This window comes from Heloderma suspectum, chromosome 5 (assembly GCF_057233095.1).
Source record: "Heloderma suspectum isolate Gila_16-S chromosome 5, 16-S_ref, whole genome shotgun sequence".
NCBI classification, from domain to species: domain Eukaryota; kingdom Metazoa; phylum Chordata; class Lepidosauria; order Squamata; family Helodermatidae; genus Heloderma; species Heloderma suspectum.
The window spans coordinates 22802937-22823104 of record NC_139462.1 but is presented as its reverse complement, the minus strand read 5'-3'; the positions used below and the strand labels follow the sequence as shown (position 1 = coordinate 22823104).

At 44.8% G+C, this 20168-nt stretch overlaps 1 protein-coding gene across 6 annotated transcripts in view; it reads left to right on the top strand.

The window, feature by feature from the left end:
- Positions 1-20168, top strand: part of MAPK10 (mitogen-activated protein kinase 10) — a 413215-nt gene that overhangs the window by 76817 nt on the left and 316230 nt on the right. Inside the window, exon 3 of one of the 6 annotated variants that reach the window (XM_084860214.1) lies at positions 2153-2186. The exons of the other annotated variants lie outside the window; for them this stretch is intronic. The gene's annotated coding sequence lies outside the window, so the exon portion shown is untranslated. The remainder of the gene's footprint in view (positions 1-2152; positions 2187-20168) is intronic. 6 annotated transcript variants of the gene reach the window in all.

The window sequence follows — 20168 nt, the reverse complement described above, 5'->3', positions numbered from 1 at the left end:
TCAGCAGCCTGGCAGGATTGTGCTAGCTTTTGAGTAATGCTGAGACCACAGAGAAAGTGGATAGGGAGACATTTTTCTCCCTCTCTCATAATATTAGAACCTGGGGACATCCCATGAATCTGATTGGTGGGAGAGTCAGGACAGATAAAAGGAAGGGCTTCTTCACACAGTGCATAACTAAACTATGGAATTCACTATCACAGGATGTAGCGATGGCCACCAATTTGGATGGCTTTAAAAGGGGGTTGGACAAATTCATGGAGGAAAAGGCTATCAGTGGCTACTAGGCCTGGTGCCTGTATGCTACTTTCAGTATTGGAGGCAGTATGTCTATGTACACCAGTTGTTGGAGAACATGAGCAGGAGGGTGCCATTACACTCGTGTCCTGCTTGTGGGTTTCTACAGGAAGCAGGCTGGTCACTGTGTGAACAGAATGCTGGACTAGATGGACCTTGGTCTGATCCAGCATGGCTCTTCTTATGTTCTTCTAAGTTGGGAGATCACAGGCCTTTCATATCAAATATGATATGCATAGGTGGCAAAGAGTCCAGGCCACACTCCACATATTCACATAACAGGCATTTGGTGCAATCATGATGTCCTTATGAAATCAGGTAGAGTGGAGTAAACTTTGAGCATCAAACACCCTGGAACTTGTTCGTTCGTTCGTTCGTTCATTCATTCATTTTAAATGTATTTCACTTCTCCACTTTAAAAAGTGTCTTCAGGGAGGCTCAGAATATACAACTGAAAACCACAGCAGTAAATCACAACAGTACAAATCCTAAAAATAACAAACCTAAAAAGCATCAGTCAGTAATAATGCCTTCAAGTAGCAGCATAAATACAATAAGAGAACAATCCTATGGTCCCTGGAGACAATCTAAGGAACAACAGGAGGTTTTGAAGCTGTAGACATGGCTATGACTTTGGGAGGGGGACTCCAAAATTCGAACCCTCTTCCACCCCCTCCCTCCCTGCTGCTGAAGAAAGAACTGTGGTTCCTGCTTTCCAAGGTCACAAAAGGGGCCTCCGAGGACCTCGTAGAGGTCTGAAAGGGGGTGTTCTGATGGGTGGGGAGAGATGAGGCCAGGATATGTAAAATTTGATGGCCTCTCCAGCTCCACCCCCACCAGCACGCTTCCTCTAGATGGGCTCAGAGGCCTGTCTAGAGGAAAAATAAACGGAGGACGGAGGTGAAAATTGCCTCCATTGATCCTCCCGTCCTGCTGGCAGCTGCCTGGCAGGGCACTGGATACTCGGAAGCCTCCGAGTTCCGGGTCTCCCTTCTAATGGCAGCACAAACCATAGGATTGTGCCCTAAAACAATAAAAGATGGTTACTAGTTAAAAGCTTAAGGGAAAAGGGTGGACTTAGCTCACCTTATCTTAGCTGCTAAAAAGTAACAATGTGTCAGGTGAATGTCCCTGGGGAGGGAAGTCTAGAGCTGGGGTACCACCACAGACAAAGCCCTGACTAAAAGGTATATTTCAGTTTGCAGTTTTCATTCACAGACTATTTTATTGCTAAACTTCCTGCCAAACCCTTCCTTTATTCCTGGACTGCCAAAGATGCCCTACTGAAATTGTGCTGTCACCCAGCACAACCTGAGAGCATGCTTTAGAACATTCCCGATACTTTCGTATAGCAGTGCATTGTGGGGGAAATCAATAATGGTCGACAAGCCATCCTTTGGGCAGCTTTTCCATCATTACTGACCACCTCATCATGGAATCCCTGGTAACCTTCTGCAGAAGGTTTACAATCCTATGCTTACCATCATAGGAACTTTTTTTTTTAGTTGCTATGATTGTAAGCCATCTTGAGTGCCATTTTCTTGGTAGAAAGGTGGGGTACAAATCAAATCAATAAGAAAACCAGTTTAGGGAAAAAAATGACTCTGGGCCAATAGAGTTAGAGAGTATTAGTATTCTACCCATTGTACCAGTCAGTAGCATATTGACCTCTGAGAGCTAGAAGCCCCCCATTCAAGACTTGTTTTCTCCAATGCTATTATTTGGGAAGTCATTAGGTCCTGCTTCCCTTGGTGGCATTTGTCTTTTCAAGTGTCTCATGTAAAGGAGAAATGTGCCTTTGTCTTTTGACACTCCACAATGTGCATCCTAATGACATGACATTCTCTCCCTACAGTTCAGCCAAAGACCTAATACAGCTGAAAATTGAGGTTAGTAGCAAAACTGAGTGGAATTCTTGATCTGCAGCCATTTGGCTACAGGTAACTAACTAGACATAGTCAAATGAGATAGTTAAGAGAAGTTGGGGTTGGTTTTCTCTGTATTTTTTTTAAGCATTAAAGCATATGTGCTAATGCAAAATTTGGACCTATACTCAATATCCAAAATTTGGTGAACATTTATATTCACAGGTGAGTGCTGACAATCACAGATGGTTTTTTGTGATAAACATGAAAATAGATACAGTATCTGTTTCCCCAGTGTCCAGACCTAAATAAGTTAATGTGATCACTGCATTTACTGTAGGTGACTGACAGCATTCACAAGTGTATGTCTTCAGTTTTGGGACATTAATCTGTGACTGATCAAAGTTACAAAATTTTGGATATTCACAGTAGCACATTTGCTTTAATTGCTTTTTTTTGGTGGGGGATGTTTTAGATATAAATCATTTGTTCTAAACTAAAAAGGTTCATTTGCAGCCTTTTCGAAATTCCAGTATCCAAGTGAGTTTTCAGTACTGCTCTATCAAATAGTTGAGCATGCCTCTTTTGAAAAGCGCTTCGGAGGGTTAGATCACAATCATGTTAATGATGGTGGGATTTAGTGGACCACTGTTTGTTATCTGTAATAGGAGCATAATGAATACGGCAGCTGGATCTGCAGCTCATGCAATTCTGAATACCATCATTAACCTTAGCAATGACACCTTATATTCACGGATTCTGTGAGGCAGGATTTAGGAGTCTCAAAGCAGTATCCAGGATTTTGATTGTTGTCGAGACATGATGTTCTCAGTAAACTTGCATATTCTTACCCCCAAACAGCTGATTATCATCAGCCACTTATGATTCCAAGCTTTTCCTGGGAATGAAGGAAAATCTCTGAGTCTTGTGAAGCAACATTCCACCTGGGGTCTTTCAGAGTCTTAAAAAGATCCTAGGTACACTTCTAGTAGAGATGGGTAAACTGTCAGCTAGATATAATGTTGACAGGTGAAACTGGTAGCTCTCAAAAGTGAGGGTGCTACAAATCAACCTCTGCAGCCTGCTAAGTTCCTCCCCTCAGCTTCTTTTGGATCCTCCCACCCAAAGCTCTTGCCTGGTGGGCCAGTGTTTGAAGCAGAATGATGGACTAGAATCTAGATTAGGGGTGGGCAACTTGTGTTTTGGCCTACCTTCCCTCACCATTAGGACTCGTGGGAGTTGCATGTTAAAAGCATCTAGAAGGCCACAAGTTGCTGGCCCCTGATCTGGATGGAGATCAGTGGCTTGCACAAGACCACAAACTAGGGTAACCAACTGAAGAGCAGCGGATAAATAAAATTTGGGAGACGACGAATATGTGTAAACTTAGCAAGTGCAGCGGGCAAGGAATCCTAACCCGAAGAATGATAATATGACACCATGGCTTCCATTCATTTCATATGTTGAAGCACTTCGAACTTTTGATAAAGTTCCATCCAAGTACAGTTGATCCAAGTACATATTTTTTCCTGATTAATACATATATGCAAACAAAATGGCATGCACTTGCACACACTCCTTTTCTATGTTGTAGAACTTGTATTTTTTACTTTCGTTAGGTATTGAGCTCCTACTTAGGCTGTTTTATTGTAGATGTTCCATAAGCATATCGGTTATAGACTAAGATTTATAATGAGTGAATTCCTTTGTTTCTTTAGTGATTTTGATCTATTATTATGTATGTTTGTCTTCTTTTTGTTGCTTTTACTTTGCTAAGCTTATTTGAAATAAACTAAAATTTCATGATAAAAAACTAAAAAAACTACCCCCCCAGGGTGGCCATCTTCCCTACTTTACAAAGGACAGTCCTCCACTTGAAGCCATCTTCCATTTCAAGGGTAGTCCAGTCCAAGTCCAGTTTAAAGATAAGGAACAATAAGAAGGGAGAAGGGATCTTGAAGTTGTCCATCAGCAGTTAGTACCTGGACAGCAGACAGAGCAGGCACACAGGTCAACTGGTCACAGTCTTCCCCACGATGCTGAGATGTACTGTATTTCTATTTAGAGTAAGCATTTATTAAGTTGCATATAAATGGACATGTGCACATTTTATATAAATGGGTGTCCTCTTTTGGCCTCTTTATTGGCAACGTGCAAGTGGCCACTCTACCAGAAGCTGAGCATAGTGCAGCAGTGGGGTCTCTTGCCCAGCCAGCATGGGCAATGGTCAAGAATCCTGGAAGTTGTGGTCCAAAACATCTAGAGGGCACCAGGTTGGGGAAGAGTGCTGTACATGCTGGGAGTAAGGTCTATTGAACTCAATGGAATTTGCTTTGGAGTTGACATGTATAGGGTTCTGCTGTAACTAACCATGAAAGTCTATCAAGGGTGAGTTACATGTAGGAGCAAGGGAAGGCATACAAGGAAGAGGAACAGGAAACAAAGAGACCCCTAGAAAAGGTCCTCTAGGTTGCAGAGTAAGCAGGATCAAGTGCTTGGGTCAGTGTGAATTTACTGGGACGTGTAATGGCACCTGGTAAGCGTGGACCACTATTACAGTGGGCTCCCTTGAACACCCTGGCTTACAGTGTAACCAATGTTTTTGCCTTGAAAATATTCTTGTATTTATGTGTTAGTTGGCTGATAAGAGCCTTGGCCCAACAAGAGCATTTATCATATGCACTATTACGGTTGCTCCCAAGAAGCTGATTTAAAGGGTGCTTATATAAGATAAAGCAAAACTGTTGCTAATATCCTAGGTCCTCGACATTAAGATTGCTCAGCAGTGGAGTACAGGACCTTGGGAAAGAAAATGTACCTCATGAGCAAGACAGAATTATTTGTCAGCATTTAATATCCATTTGCTTTAATCGATATAGCCTAGCGAATGAAAAATGTGAAAAAGAGGAAAAAGGAAACAAAGCACCCTATGCTAAATCGGTAAAATATACATTTCCTATTGACATCTGGGGCAATGGGGGAAAAACCCTCCCCTAATAAGACTGTGATCATCAAGAAGGGAATACAGAAAACTCTACAGCGCTATGAATGAAATTACTATGAAATGACACATGAGCTGAGAGAGAGTGAGAGGAGAGGACAGCCACAAAAACATTCAGTTTCCCCCAATCCTATGGACATTTCTAATGAAGCTCTTGTTGTTGTTCAGTCGTTCAGTCGTGTCCGACTCTTCGTGACCCCATGGACCATAGCACGCCAGGCCTTCCTGTCCTGTGCTCTCTCCCGGAGCGTGCTCAAGTTCATATTCATTGCATCGGTGATGCTATCTAGCCATCTCATCCTCTGCCGTCCCCTTCTCCTTTTGCCTTCAGTCTTTCCCAGCATCAGGGTCTTTTCCAGGGAGTTTTCTCTAGCTGCCTTTAATGGGAAGAGGCTGAGTTTTCAAGAATCGCATGGCACAAATTTGGCCTTCAATGTTAGCTCCTGTAGGGCTTCCAGGTTCTTGCCTGTGGATGGTACTTATAACGTTAAAGGATTGTAGTCACCCAATTCAAGTAACTTTAGCCAATTTTGGTTTGTTGTTGTTGTTGTTGTTGTTCAGTCGTTCAGTCGTGTCCGACTCTTCGTGACCCCATGGACCATAGCACGCCAGGCCTTCCTGTCCTGCGCTCTCTCCCGGAGCGTGCTCAAGTTCATATTCATTGCATCGGTGATGCTATCTAGCCATCTCATCCTCTGCCGTCCCCTTCTCCTTTTGCCTTCAGTCTTTCCCAGCATCAGGGTCTTTTCCAGAGAGTTTTCTCTTTGCATTAGGTGGCCAAAATATTTGAGCTTCAACTTCAGTATCTGTCCTTCCAATGAGCAGTCAGGGTTGATTTCCTTTAGGATGGACTGATTGGACCTCCTTACAGTCCAGGGGACTTGTCAGAGTCTTCTCCAGCACCACAGTTCGAAAGCATCAATTCTTCGGTGCTCAGCCTTCCTTATAGGCCAGCTCTCACAGCCATACATTACTGCTGGAAAAACCATAGCTTTGATTAGATGGACCTTTGTCGGCAAGATGATGTCTCTGCTTCTTACTATGCTGTCTAGGTTTGCCATAGCTTTCCTCCCAAGGAGCAAGCGTCTTTTAATTTCATGGCTACAGTCACTGTCTGCGGTGATCTTGGAGCCCAAGAAAATAAAATCTGTCACAGCTTTCATTTCTTCCCCTTCTATATGCCAGGAAGTGATGAGGCCACATGCCATGATCTTCGTTTTTTTAATGCTGAGTTTCAAACCAGCTTTTGCACTTTCCACTTTCACCCTCAACAAGAGGCTCTTTAGATCCTCTTCGCTTTCTGCCATTAGGGAGGTATCATCTGCATATCAGAGGTTGTTGATAATTCTCCCGGCAATCTTAATTCCGACCTGTGATTCATCCAACCCGGCGTTTCTCATGATGTACTCTGCATATAAGTTAAATAAGCAGGGTGACAATATGCAGCCTTGTCGTACTCCTTTCCCAATTTTGAACCAATCGGTTGTTCCATGTCTGGTTCCTACTGTTGCTTCTTAACCCTCATACAGGTTTCTCAGGAGACAGGTAAGGTGGTCTGGTACTCCCATCACTTTAAGAATTTGCCACAGTTTGTTGTGATCCACGCAATCAAAGGCTTTAGCATAGTCAATGAAGCAGAAATAGACGTTTTTCTGGAATTCTCTTGCTTTCTCCATGATCCAGCGAATGTTGGCGATTTGATCTCTAGTTCCTCTGCCTCTTCAAAATCCAGCTTGTACTTCCGGTAGTTCTTGGTTCACATAGTGCTGAAGCCTAGCTTGTAGGATTTTGAGCATCACCTTGCTGGCATGTGAAATGAGCGCAATTGTACGGTAGTTTGAACACTCTTTGGCATTGCCCTTCTTTGGAACTGGAATGTAAACTGACCTTTTCCAGTCTTGTGGCCACTGTTGAGTGTTCCAAATGTGTTGGCATATTGAGTGCAGCACTTTAACAGCATCATCTTTTAGGATTTTAAATAGCTCAGCTGGAATACTGTCATCTCCGCTAGCTTTGTTGTTAGTAATGCTTCCTAAGGCCCACTTGACTTCACTCTCTAGGATGTCCGGCTCAAGTTCAGTGACCGCACTATCATGGCTATCAGGGACATTCAGATCTTTCCTGTATAGTTCTTCTGTGTATTCTTGCCACCTCTTCTTAATCTCATCTGCTTCTGTTAGGTCCCTGCCTTCTTTGTCCTTTATCATGCCCATCTTTGCACAAAACGATTTTCTTGAAGAGATCTCTAGTCTTCCCCATTCTGTTGTTTTCCTCGTTTTCTTTGCATTGTTCATTTAAGAAGGCCTTCTTGTCTCTCCTTGCTATTCTCTGGAACTCTACATTCAGTTGGATATATCTTCCCCTTTCTCCCTTGCTTTTCGCTTCCCTTCTTTCCTCAGCTACTTGTAAAGCCTCATCAGAGAGCCACTTTGCTTTCTTGCATTTCTTTTTCTTTGGGATGGATTTCGTTGCTGCCTCCTGAACAATGTTACGGACCTCCACCCATAGTTCCTCAGGCACTCTATCAGGTCTAATCCCTGAAATCTATTCCTCTATATATCCATAAGGGATATGATTTAGGTCATACCTGAATGGTTTAGTGGTTTTCCCTACGTTCTTGAATTTAACTTGAAATTTTGCAACAAGAAACTCATGATCTGAGCCACAGTCAGCTCCAGGTCTTGTTTTGACTGACTGTATGGAGCTTCTCCATCTTTGGCTGCAAAGTACATAATCAATCTGATTTCGATATTGACCATCTGGTGAAGTCCATGTGTAGAGTTGTCTCTGGTGCTGTTGGAAAGGAGTGTTTGCTATGATCAGCGTGTTCTCTTGGCAAAACTCTATTAGTCTTTGTCCTGCTTCATTTTCTACACCAAGGCCATGCTTGCCTGTTATCCCAGTGATTTATTGACTTCCTACTTTAGCATTCCAATCCCCTATGATGAAGAGGACGTCTTTTTTTGGTGTTAGTTCTAGAAGATGTTGTAGGTCTTCATAGAACCGATCAACCTCAGCTTCTTCGGCCTCAGTGGTTGGGCCATAGACTTGAATTACTGTGATGTTGAATGGTTTGCTTTGGATTCGTACTGAGATCATTCTATCGTTTTTGAGATTGTACCCCAGGACTGCTTTTCCCACCCATTTGTTGACTAGGAGTGCTACTCCATTTCTTCTAAGGGATTCTTGTCCACAGTAGTAGATATGATGGTCACCTGAATTAAATTCGCCCATGCCTGTCCATTTTAGTTTGCTGATTCCCAAGATGTCGATGTTCAGTCTTGCCATCTCATGTTTGACCACCTCCAGCTTACCTTGATTCATTGATCTTACATTCCAGGTTCCTAAACAATATTGTTCTTTACAGCATCGGACTTTCTTTTCACCACCAGACACATCCACAGCTGAGTGTCCTTTCGGCTTTGGCCCAGCCGCTTCACTCTTTCTGGCGCTACTTGGAAATACCCTCTGCTCTTCCCCAGTAGTATATTGGACACCTTCCGACCTGAGGGGCTCATCTTCCGGCGTCATCTCTTTTAGCCTTGTGATACGTTCCATGGGGTTTTCTTGGCAAGAATACTGGAGTGGGTTGCCATTTCCTTCTCCAGTGGACCACATTTTGTCAGAACTCTCTGCCATGACCTGTCCGTCTTGGGTGGCCCTGCATGGCATAGCTTATGGCTTCACTGAGTTACGCAAGCCCCTTCACCACAACAAGGCAGTGATCTAATCTTTAAAAATAATAAAGAAAAGTTATAAATAAAAAAGGTATCCAGCTGACCTCTTATAGCTTGTGGCTTTATTTTATTATTGTTTATATAGAATCATAGAATAGTAGGGTTGGAAGGGGCCTACAAGTCCATCAAGTCCAGCCCCCTGCTCAATGCAGGAATCCAAGTCAGAGCATCCCTGACAGATGGCTGTCCAGCCTCGTCTTGAATGCCTCCAGTGTGGGAGAGCCCACCACCGCCCTAGGTCATTGGTTCCATTGTTGTGTTGCTCTAACAGTCAGGAAGTTTTTCCTGATGTTCACCTGGAATCTGGCTTCCTGTAACTTGAGCCCATTATTCCATGTCCTGCACTCTGGGATGATCGAGAAGAGATATAGTGCTTATAGTCTTTGCAGTATTTGAACTGCTAAGCGCTCGGTAACATTGCCTCAAAATAAAGCTGTGTTAGTCTAATTTTTACCTAGCACAAATGACACCAATGTGCAAATTGAAAAAGAAACACACTTTAAAGCTAATTGAAGGAAGATCATTTTGTATTTAGTACCCAAACAACCTGTCAAATGTTGAAAGGTTACAGACACTTACCTTTTGCCACCCTAGTTCACTGCAGACAGTACATTAAAAAAACACAGCCACTGAGCTCAGCTTGCCTCCCCCTCCAGCTCAGCTTGGCCCCCCCTTCAGCTCAGCTTGGGCCTCCCTCATATCAACTTGCCCCCCCCCCCCAGCTCAGCTTGACTCCCTCAGCTTAGCGCCCCGGGCAGCCACCGAGCTCAGCCACCGCTAAGGCTGGTCCTGTTTATAATACGAGAATACAGGATCATCCAATGAAGCTGAATGGTGGGAGACCCAGGACAAACAAAAGGAAGTATGTCTTCACACAATACTTAGTTAAACTATGGGATTCGTGACCACAAGATGTAGTGATAATGCCCACCAACTTAGATGGCTTTAAAGGGGGATTGGACAATTCATGGAGGATGCCACTGTTGATGGCTATTAATCATGATGGCTGTGAGTTGCCTCTAGGATTGGAGTGGGTGGATGTGGAGGTGTGCCTCTGAATGCCAGTTGCTGAGGGACAGCAGTCAGAGGGGGTTGTTGCCTTCATGGCCTGCTTGTGGCCACTGTGGGACACAGGAGGCTTGACTAGATAGGCCTTTGATCTGATCCAGCAATTTTATGTTTACTCTTTAGATGGCTTTGTTTGGCAAGCACTGTCCTAAGTAATAGAGCTAGTGGCATTTTCCACACGAACATTCAGGGCATTTTCTCCTATGACCTAAAAGGGAGAATGCACCTACTGGCTTCCTAGACATTTTCTCCCATGGCCTAACTCTTTGCATCGACTGGCATTAATCTAGAGATTACATTCATGCAAGTTTATGCTTTTTTGTGTGCTTTACCAGGTTCACATTTATAATCCTTCTGGAACAGTATGACTTCTTGTATACAAAAGCCGTTACTTAGTGCACACCATTAATATCAAGAGTGTTTCTCACAGGGTTTCTCCTGGTGGGTTAATTTTAAACAGCAGAATCGATAGTAAACGTAGCAATTCTGATTCATACTCTGTCATCTTTTCGTGTGGTGCTTGCCATTGTGTTGTATTGTGCTCATAAATCAAGGAGAAAATGTCTTGGTGATGTCAGGTATCCATGAAAAACATGATCATACTGTGAGTGAGGGAAAGCTTTTTAAGCATGATGCTTCCAGTATTCTGGAATTCTGCATGGTGAGTAGGGATTCTTATTGGAGTTGCCTGGGCCCTAGCAAGACTACAAATCCCAGGATGCCTTAAGCCTTTAAGGCTTAAGGGAAGCCAATAGAATTACCAGTGATATAACATCCCAGGTCTCTGGGCATATCTATTTTATTTAATAGTCACACCCTCTCTTTCCAGAGAATCTTGGGTACTGTAGTTCTGGGAATCTCTATTAAAGAATCCTTAGCACCCTGACCAAACTATATTTCCCAGGTTTATGTTGCCTGTTAATCAGTTTACATGGTTCTTCAAGAAGGGGCACATTGAGAAAGAATACAGCTTTCTAAAAGTATGAAGAATAGAAAAGGTGTGTGTGTGTGTGTGTGTGTGTGTGTGAAGGTGTGTGGGGAAGAACCTTCCCATGTCCACTGAATGTGCAGAGGGCATATGCCCTGACCACCATGTGCATAATGCAGGGCTGTTCTGCACCCCCATTATGTGTTCATAAGAACATAAGAAGATCCCTGCTGGATCAGACCAAGGGTCCATCTAGCCCAGCATTCTGTTCACAGAGTGGCCAACCAGCTGTTGACCAGGAACCCACAAGCAGGGCATGAGCGCAACAGCACCCTTCCACCCATGTTCCCCAGCAACTGGTGTACATAGGCTCACTGCCTCTGGTACTGGAGGTAGCACATGGCCATCAGGACTAGTAGCCATTGTTAGTCTTTTCTTCCAGGAATTTGTCCAACCCCCTTTTAAAGCCATCCAAATTGATGGCCATCACTACCTCTTGTGGTAGAGAATTCCATAGTTAAACTATGCGCTATGTGAAGAAGCCCTTCCTTTTATCTGTCCTGACTCTCCCACTGATCAGCTTCATGGGATGACCCTGGGTTCTAGTATTTTGAGAGGGGGAGAAAAATGTCTCCTATCCACATTCTCCACACCGTGCATAATTTTGCAGACCACTATCATGTCTCCCCTCACCCTCCTTGAACACCTGGTGGCGGCGGGGGGGGGGGGAGGCCATATTGACCCTCCCTTACATGTTATACATATTAGAGCTACCATACTGTTGGAGTGCAAATGTCATGTTAGCTGGGAATGATGGGAGCTGCAGTCCAGCACATCTGGAAGGCACAGGCTGGGAAGGCTGCTTTACAATTATCTTCAGATGACTTCCTTTGGGTGCCCCTGTGATCACAGATGCAGAGGGTTTGCCACTGGGGACCTTCCTTGTGGTAGCCTGATTATGGAACATTCTCCACAGGAAGGCTATTCCCAGGCATTTAAACTGTATTTTAGCTGCATGTTTCATCTCCATTGTCCGAATTTTATGTTGCTCTCTTATTTCCTGCTGTTTTTATTGCCAGCGTTATTTTATTATGTTCTGATTCCTTTGGTTATGCTGTTGTGGTGTTAGATTTGCTTGCAAGCTGCCCCGAGAAAGCTTTTTGAAGGGTAGGGTATCAATGTTTGAAAGTAAATAATAATAGATTTTTTAAAAAAATGAATACTGAATTAAATTCTAGCAATTACATTCTTGTAATTGATAGGATGACATAATATGCTGAAAGTTTTCTTAGCCTTCATCCTCTGGACCGGTTCATCTGTGATAGAGTTGGAGGGTGCCTTGTAGGCCATCTAACCTAAACCCCTGCTTGATGCAGGAAATCCAGAGCTGGAGCTTCTCAAGCAGATAGGCTGTCCAGTCTCTGCTTGCAGACCTCCAGTGAGGGAGAGCCCAGCACCTCTCTAGATAATTGGTCCCATTGTTGAACTGCTGTTATTGTCAATACGTTTCTCCTAATGTAATGTTCAACCAAAATCTACCCTCCTTTAAGTAATGTCAATTAGATCTAGTCCTGCCCTCAGGGACCACAGAGAACAAATATCTTCCCTCTTCTGTGTGACAGCCCTTCAGGTATTTGAAGCCTCTATAATTTTCCATCATATGATCTGATAGGAAAAAACTACCAGAAGAAGTTTTTTCTTCTTCAGGCTAAACATACCCAGTTCTCTTCAACCATTCCTCATAGGATTTGTTTTCATAGCACTGACCATCTTTGTTGACCTCCTCTGAGCCTGTTCCAGCTTGTTTGCATCCTGAACTGGACACAGTACTCCAGATGAGGCATGGCCAGTGGGGAATACAGTGAAACTATTACTTTAAAGGCTGCCTTTAAAACTCACACAGAACTATTCTTCCCATTTTGAGATGAAGGTGATTGTCAAGGAATCATCAGGTTGGTCTTGTTGAATCTCTGATCCCTTCCAGGCTGATGCCTCTGTGTGATTAATTTGAAAGTCTTCCTTGGGACATTGGTGATTTCAAGTAGTCTTTCCGCAGTTGAAAACCCAAGAATGTTCAGTCCCGTCTGGCACATGTTTATTGGACATAAATTATTTTGTATGTATGTATGCATGTATGTAATGGACTAGGCCCTCAAATCCCTGCCTCTGACAATCCTGACTTCTTGTCCTCAGAACAAGATGCTCCAAAGTTAATGGTTCAGGGAGAGGACTCGGCTGCGGAAAAACATCACAAGGCTTCCACCTCCCTAGGACCCAATTCTCCAAAAAGTTCCCAGGGGCCAGCTCCCCTCTGTCTAGAACAGGTCAGGCCACCATCTTCAGGCTCTGAGGACTTGGGCCATGAGGAAACTAGCATGCCACAACTACTCCCACATTGTGGAAGCCTGAGATTGCTGAAATAGGCCAGGCAGCTTAAAGAGACAAAGCCCCAGTCAGTATGGAGATGGGGCCAACCAGCCAAAATGCAGCTAAACTGTTATTTAAGGCTCAGTATTACTCTGCTCCTTGGTGGAGCAGCATATAGACAACTTTGTCTGGTTTCCAACACCAGCACCACTCGGAACTTTTCTGTGTTGATGACCTATTCCTGTCTAGCTTCCTTGTGAAACCTGACCTATTCAGAACTCTGTTCAAGACTGGACCTTTGCACAACCTTGCAATCCAGGCTACAGTGCAGGGTATCAACAGAACTCATGGCCTGAAATGGTGCAATATATAAAAAACACCACAAAGCATACCTCTGATAGCATAACCCCCATGTGATCCCAAATCTCCTGAATACGTGGATATCCTCCTCAGGGAAGCGTGCACTCACCTCTTTGGTGTGGCTGTAACTAAATTTACTTTACAGGTCAGCTTTGGACACTGGGCCACCACTTGGCCTTTCCCAATCTGGGCAAACTTCAGCTGAAATGCAGAGAGAAATGTGAATCTCTTTTAGTTTCCCAGGAATCCTATTCACAGATGTAGATGTTTATCTTTGATTCCTATCGTGGAACATCCGTTTATGCATCTGTCATGTTTGTACAGCTCAGGAGAGGGCCTTTGGGGGGTGTGTCTTTGTTTGTTCCCTGGTTCAGTTGCACCATGTTTGCTCTGATGTGACTCGCTCTGCCATCTTGAGTCAACAATGGCTGAGTCTTCAGGGTGAAGGCAAATTTGGAGGAGTGGGAGAAGCTTTTTGTTGAACAGACTGAATTCTCTCTCTCTCTCTCTCTCTCTCTCTCTCTCTCAGAAGGGAAGCTGATTCAATCCAAGATATTTATCCTGTTTTAGAAGGATTTATAAATGGGCCTCATTTAAGCAGATTTTATGGTGATTTACCTCTTCAGGGAAGCTTCGGGAGGATAAATAGACTGAAATGCAGGAATATTTGTATTGTCTGAAGATGAGCCTGGTGTTTTATATAAATTTGTGTATATTTTATAAGTCACAGAACTTATGTTTGGTAAGCCTGTTTGCAAAAGATTTAGGGAAACATCAGCATTGGCGGAGATCTGCCTTTTGGCATAGTTGTTACCCTCAGGATCCTTTTTCTTTTCTTTCTTAATTCCTTCATTATGGAGTCTGAACCATCCTCTGAAGTAAATACTTTTCTAAAAAAAAGAAAGAAAAAAAAGCATTCTATTGTTTATTTTAATGAACAGAAAGAAAAGCCAGTACTGCAGCTTGTGCAGGAGGAGGATTGAATATTTATGATAAGATTAAAGATTAGGGCCAACTTACCTCATGGGCTACCTTTTCCCATGTGCCCCATTAGAAGCTCTGAGGGGCTAACATCTGTGTATCAGGTTCAGTCAGCAAGAGTGCAAAGTGAGGGGTAGCCAAGTGTCCCTTTTTTTTAAACAGAGGACAGTCCTCATTTTAAAGGGCTGCCAGGGGACCATCCTCTATTTGAAGGGCTGGCCGGTTTAAAGATAAAGAACCATAACCTGCCCATCAGCACCTGGACAGTAGACAGGATAGCAGGCCACCCGATTACAGTCTTCCACACTCTGGTGTGATGTACTGTGTTTGTATTTGAATTATTATTATAATAATGTCTTCTAAAATTTCATCTATACAGATAAATTAGCATATGCAAATTTTATGCAGATGTCCTCTTTTGCCCTTTTTTTGGGCAATTCAGAAGTGGCCACCCTGCCTCCCACTATGCACCCACCAAAGTCTCAGTATCTTTAGGAAGCTGGCAGGACAAACTCTTTGGGGTGGCTTTGGAGGCTGCCTGAGAGTGACTTTGGGAAAGGGAGGGGAGATCTCAGTGGATCTGAATTTCAAAGTGTATTATAGGGAGCTGGGAAGAGAGGTGGCTTTAGTTGCCCCATCCCTGGGGTGGCTACATGTCCTACTTTACAGAGAACATCCTCTGAAGGGCTGCCCAGTCCAAGTCTGGATTAGAGATAAAGAACCATCAGAAGGAAGAGCCGGACCTTGAAGTTGCCCATCAGCAGCACCTGAACAGCAAACTGAACAGGCACACGGGTCACTTGGTCACAGAGGGCAGTATCTAATGGTACTCCTACACAGAGTAGACCCATTGAAGCAAATGGGCCTAGTCTAAGTAGGAGTACCATTGGATAATGCCCAATCTTCCCTGCTATGGTGAGATGTATTGTATTTTCTATTTAAATTATAGCAATTCTTTCTAAATGTGTATCTGTGCTTATACATTACCACAGGTGAATTTTAGGCCAATCTTTGACCTCTTTCATCCAGTGAAGGCTGGTGGCTCCGATTTTGTAGGGGCTGTGCATCCATTCTGGGTTTCAGCCAGAACCAGCCAGAACTTTTAAAGGAGCTATCCAACATGCTGAACCCTGTCCCCAAAATAGGTTCAGCACCTTGGAGAGGTCCTTTAGAGTTCTGGCTGGTTCTGGCTGAAACCCAGAATGGATTCACAGCCCCACTGAAATCGGAGTCACTGGCCTCCACTGCTTCCATCCTGTTTTTTAGTGATACATTTCCTCTGTTTTCAGCCCCCCAAATGCTAAAAACCTAAACATAAAATGCTGGCAGAGCAATCCTATGTCTTGTCTGCCCAGAAGTAAGCCCCACCGAGACCAGTACTTCTTGCTCCAGTGTAAGTGTGCATAGGATTGCTGCCTACATTTTTTTTTCAGGTCAAGCCCATGGCTAAAGGGATCATGGAGGAACACCTATTCAGGAACACCTTTGGTGTTTTACTAGAACAGAGGCTGCCGTTCTTGTTCAGTGTTCCCTTCTGTTACTCTTAACTATCTGTCTTCCTGTGTTACGTTGTGGACTTTCCCATGTGATTTTGTATTTTATGGTTGTTTTGAAGTCACCTACTTTGAGAGCTGGGCACAACAATACTGTTCTTGTGTTGGATTCCCCCTGCTGAGGCCGTAGACACTCCTATGACTTTGGGAGGGGAAGAGACTTGGGGAAGGGGAATCCGACATCGGGCCATCCCTCCTCCCCTTTGCAGCTGCTGGGGAAAACACCATGGCTTCTGCTCTTCCAACCTCAGAGAGGTCAAAAGGGGGGTGGGACAGTGGGTAAGGAGGGGAGAGGCAAGGATTAGCAGGATCTGACAGCGTCCCTCTTGCCATCCCCACTCATAGCAAGGCAGCTCAACTCGACAGGCTCAGAAGCCTGTCTAGCTGAATTTTTCAGTTTTTAAAGAGGAACGGGAGGTGAAATCGCCTTCATCCTCCTCCCGCCCTGCCTGGCTTTCTCTGGCAGGGCATAGGATAGAGAGGGCTCTGAGGCTGGATAATTAGCAGTAGGCAGCTGGGTGCACTCCAAATGTTTTGGACTATAACTCCCATAAGCCCCAGCCACCATGGCCAGTGGTCTGGGATTATGAGAGTTGTAGTCCAAAACAACCGGAGGGCATTGGGCTGTCTACCCGTAGGCTATGTTTTAGGCTAATCAAGCAGGATATAAATGCTAAAATGAATAAAGAAACATGGTCAGCCTTACCAGGAAGCAAAATAAAGTAGGAGGATCCAGGGTGTGTATGTATTTTTCTGCCTTCAGTCTTTATCCCTACATGTAAGTTGGGGGTGGGCACAGTTAGTTCAAAATTCAGCTGTGAGGCTGTTGAATGGGGCTGGTTGGTGGGAATATATTTCACCGCTATTGAAAGAACTTCACTGGTTTCTGGTCTGTTTCCAAGGACAAATCAAAGTGCTGGTGCTTATTTTTAGAGCCCCATAGAACTTAGGGCCCAATCACCTGAAGGAACGCCTGATCATGGGCCCAACCTGCCCATGCATTGAAGTCATCTTTGGAGGTTCTTGTCCAGGTGCCCCACCTTCTTTGGTAAGGTAGGCAGTGACCAGAGAGAGCGCCTTCTCACTGTAGCATCCCATTAATGGAATTCCCTCCCCAGAGAGGCTCATCTGGTGCCAACATTGTTATCCTTTTGGCACCAGGCAGATATTTTTTTAAAATTATCCCAGGCTTTTGTATTGGCCCCAGGAGTGTAGCCAAGTCACCTGTAGTTTTAGAGAGGCCCAGAGATCCATAATGCTTGCTTAAGTTCATTATTAGTTCAGTTCCCTTGCTAGTAAGCCTCTGAGCATGTGAAGATGAGTCAAAGGCCGATACATCTCACACTAATGAGCCAGAAGGCCTTATCAAGATGTGTCTGAGAAGCAAAGTTTGTCTATGCTGAGCTGCAGGTGGCTGTGCTGAGAACCATAGCAATGCTAGTCTGCGCTGGGAATGGATGCTAGGGGCGCTTGCTGCTGTTATGCTGCCTTAGTGCTAACCTGTAGAGTATAAGACCCATTGTACCCCATGGCTCATGGTTCAGAGAAGCTGTCTGATCCAACCATTGGGTACGCCTGTGTGCTGTAAGTTACCCAATAAAGTCTCCTTGTAAGTAAACCTTTGAATCTGATTTATCACTATCTTGGCACCTCTCACCTAGGAGTCTAATGCCCATGGCCGGGGCAACACAGCTTTACTAGACTTTAATGCATTTTTCTTTTTTAACATTTTTGTTGTCATGTTTTATTTGTGTATTGTACCTGATTTTTCTAAACCACCCAGGAAGCTCCACTGAAGGGCAGCGCATAAGTCTTTTAAGCAAACAGGTAATAATCTGTCTACTCCCTACACCACTGCCACCAGGGGAGGCTGGTGGATCTGCTTTTGGTGGGTTTTAGTCACAACCAGCCAGTAGTCCAAAGGAGCTATCCAAGGTCCTGGACCCTGTCCCCCAGATGTGTCCAGCACCTTGGATAGCCCCGCTAGACTTCTAGCTGGTTGTGACAAAAACTCAGAGTGGAAACGTCACCCCACCGAAATTGGATCCACCAGCCTCCCCTGACTCCCCCCTCACTTTGGTGCTGGTGCTGGTGGCATGTGACACAACCAGGGGCGCAGCTGGCTTTGAGGGGGCCCTGGGCAGATGCTGCCTTTGTGGGGGCGACATGTCCACTGAGGGTACCAAAATAGTGAAGGGGTGGTCCTGACGTTGCTCCTGTGCACTCATTGCTCATGCTCCCCAAAGGCAGCACTGAATGGGGTAAGATGGCTGCCACTCAGAACACAGGTTCTTAAAAAAGTTACTTTGCCGTGGTGCCCTGCAGGGAGTGCCGGCTTGCTTGGCCAGCTGCCACGGTGCTTCCTTTTGCTAGTGCCAGTGGAGGCTGGTGGCTCCTATTTCGGTGGGGCAGTGCATCCGCTCTGGGTTTCAGTCAGAACCAGCCAGAACTCCGAAGTAAGCATCCAAGGTGCTGAACCCATTTGAGGGATAGGGTTGAGCACTTTGGATGGCTCCTTTAGAGTTCTGCCTGGTTCTGCCTGAAACCCCGAGTGGATTCACTGCCCCACTGAAATAGGAGCCACCAGCCTCCACCGGCTAATGCCCAGGGCTGGCTGGGCCAGGCTAGCAGGGAAGGGGGGATGAGGAGCCACCGGAGCCACCTCTGGGTTAAAAGATGAGAAGAAAAAGGAGGGAAGGGAGGAGGGCCGGCTGGCAGCATCAGGGGGTGGCGGCTGGCAGCCCTTTGAGAGCCCCTGGCTCTGCGCTCCGCAGCCTGGCCCTGGCTGCACCCCTGGAAATAACTCCATTCTCCCACTTGCTCACAGGGCACTTCTTTAGAAATAATCCCGGAGCAGCGTGGGACTGGACAATGCTACAGCCACCGTCGCCCCCACAGTATAAAGATAGCATTTGAGTCATGCCTGTTCTTTAAAGCCAGGAGCCAGTTGGTTTTAAAAGATTCTAAAGGTTGAGCAACAGAAGGGACTGGGGGTTGAGGTTCAGGAAACATGCAAATGAGAATTAAGGAGCATGTGTTTCCAGTGTTTCCTACACTGCTGCCTCTGAAGGATAAATAGCTCACAAGTGACACTCCATCTCCCAAACATGACTGTGTTAGCAGTTGGATGCTAAAGCGTCAGTCCATTTGGCTCCCAAGGGCATTTTGTGCACCTCCTGTCCAGATGCTCTTTTTATCTGCGTAGATGGCATCTGTACCTATGCACAGCACCTTGCAGAAAAACACACCCACCTGCTATTGCAGTTCCTCCACTGATACCCACACTCACCTTACCATCTGCTCCAGCAGACATGGCATCCAAAGCCAAGAGCCATTCCATACCACACCACGGTGAAAGCTGCACCGCATCCTCCTTGACTCGGTAATGAAGATGCTGATGTCTCTTGGGCAGATGTGATTATAGATTAGGAGATGAATATGGATTGGAAGAGAAAGAGGAGAGGCAAAATGAGAGGGCAGCGCCACAAGTAATTTTTCCTACACTGAGGCCCAGCGTAGAAATGGTTCATACTCTTAACACCTGCATTCAAAAAGGCCTCCCCGCTTCCTGGGAAATGTTGTATATACAGTACCTTATGTATGGAAGAAGTTAAAAGCATAATTAATGTTAATGTTATTTTAATAACTGTAAATGTATCACTGATGGTTAAGGTCAATTTTGCTCCCCTGTCCTGGTTGCACCTAAGGCAGGCAGGTACCCTTATAGGCACACCCTAGTGACACTCCTGGGTTAGAGCTATTTGGAAATTCATTCCCCATTGCATTCAAAAATTGTTGCCTCAAATTTTGGTCCTGACCAAAACTCTACTGAATCTTCATGCCTGGAAAGGAGCCATTGTACTATCTTTACGCACCAATGTTATTTATTCATTAATTATATTTTAGCACATCCTATATTCAAGAAGCTCAAGGCAGTGTCCACAGTCTTCCACATTTTATCCTCACAACAACCTTTAGAGGTAGGCTACGCTGAGAGAAGGTAACTGGCCC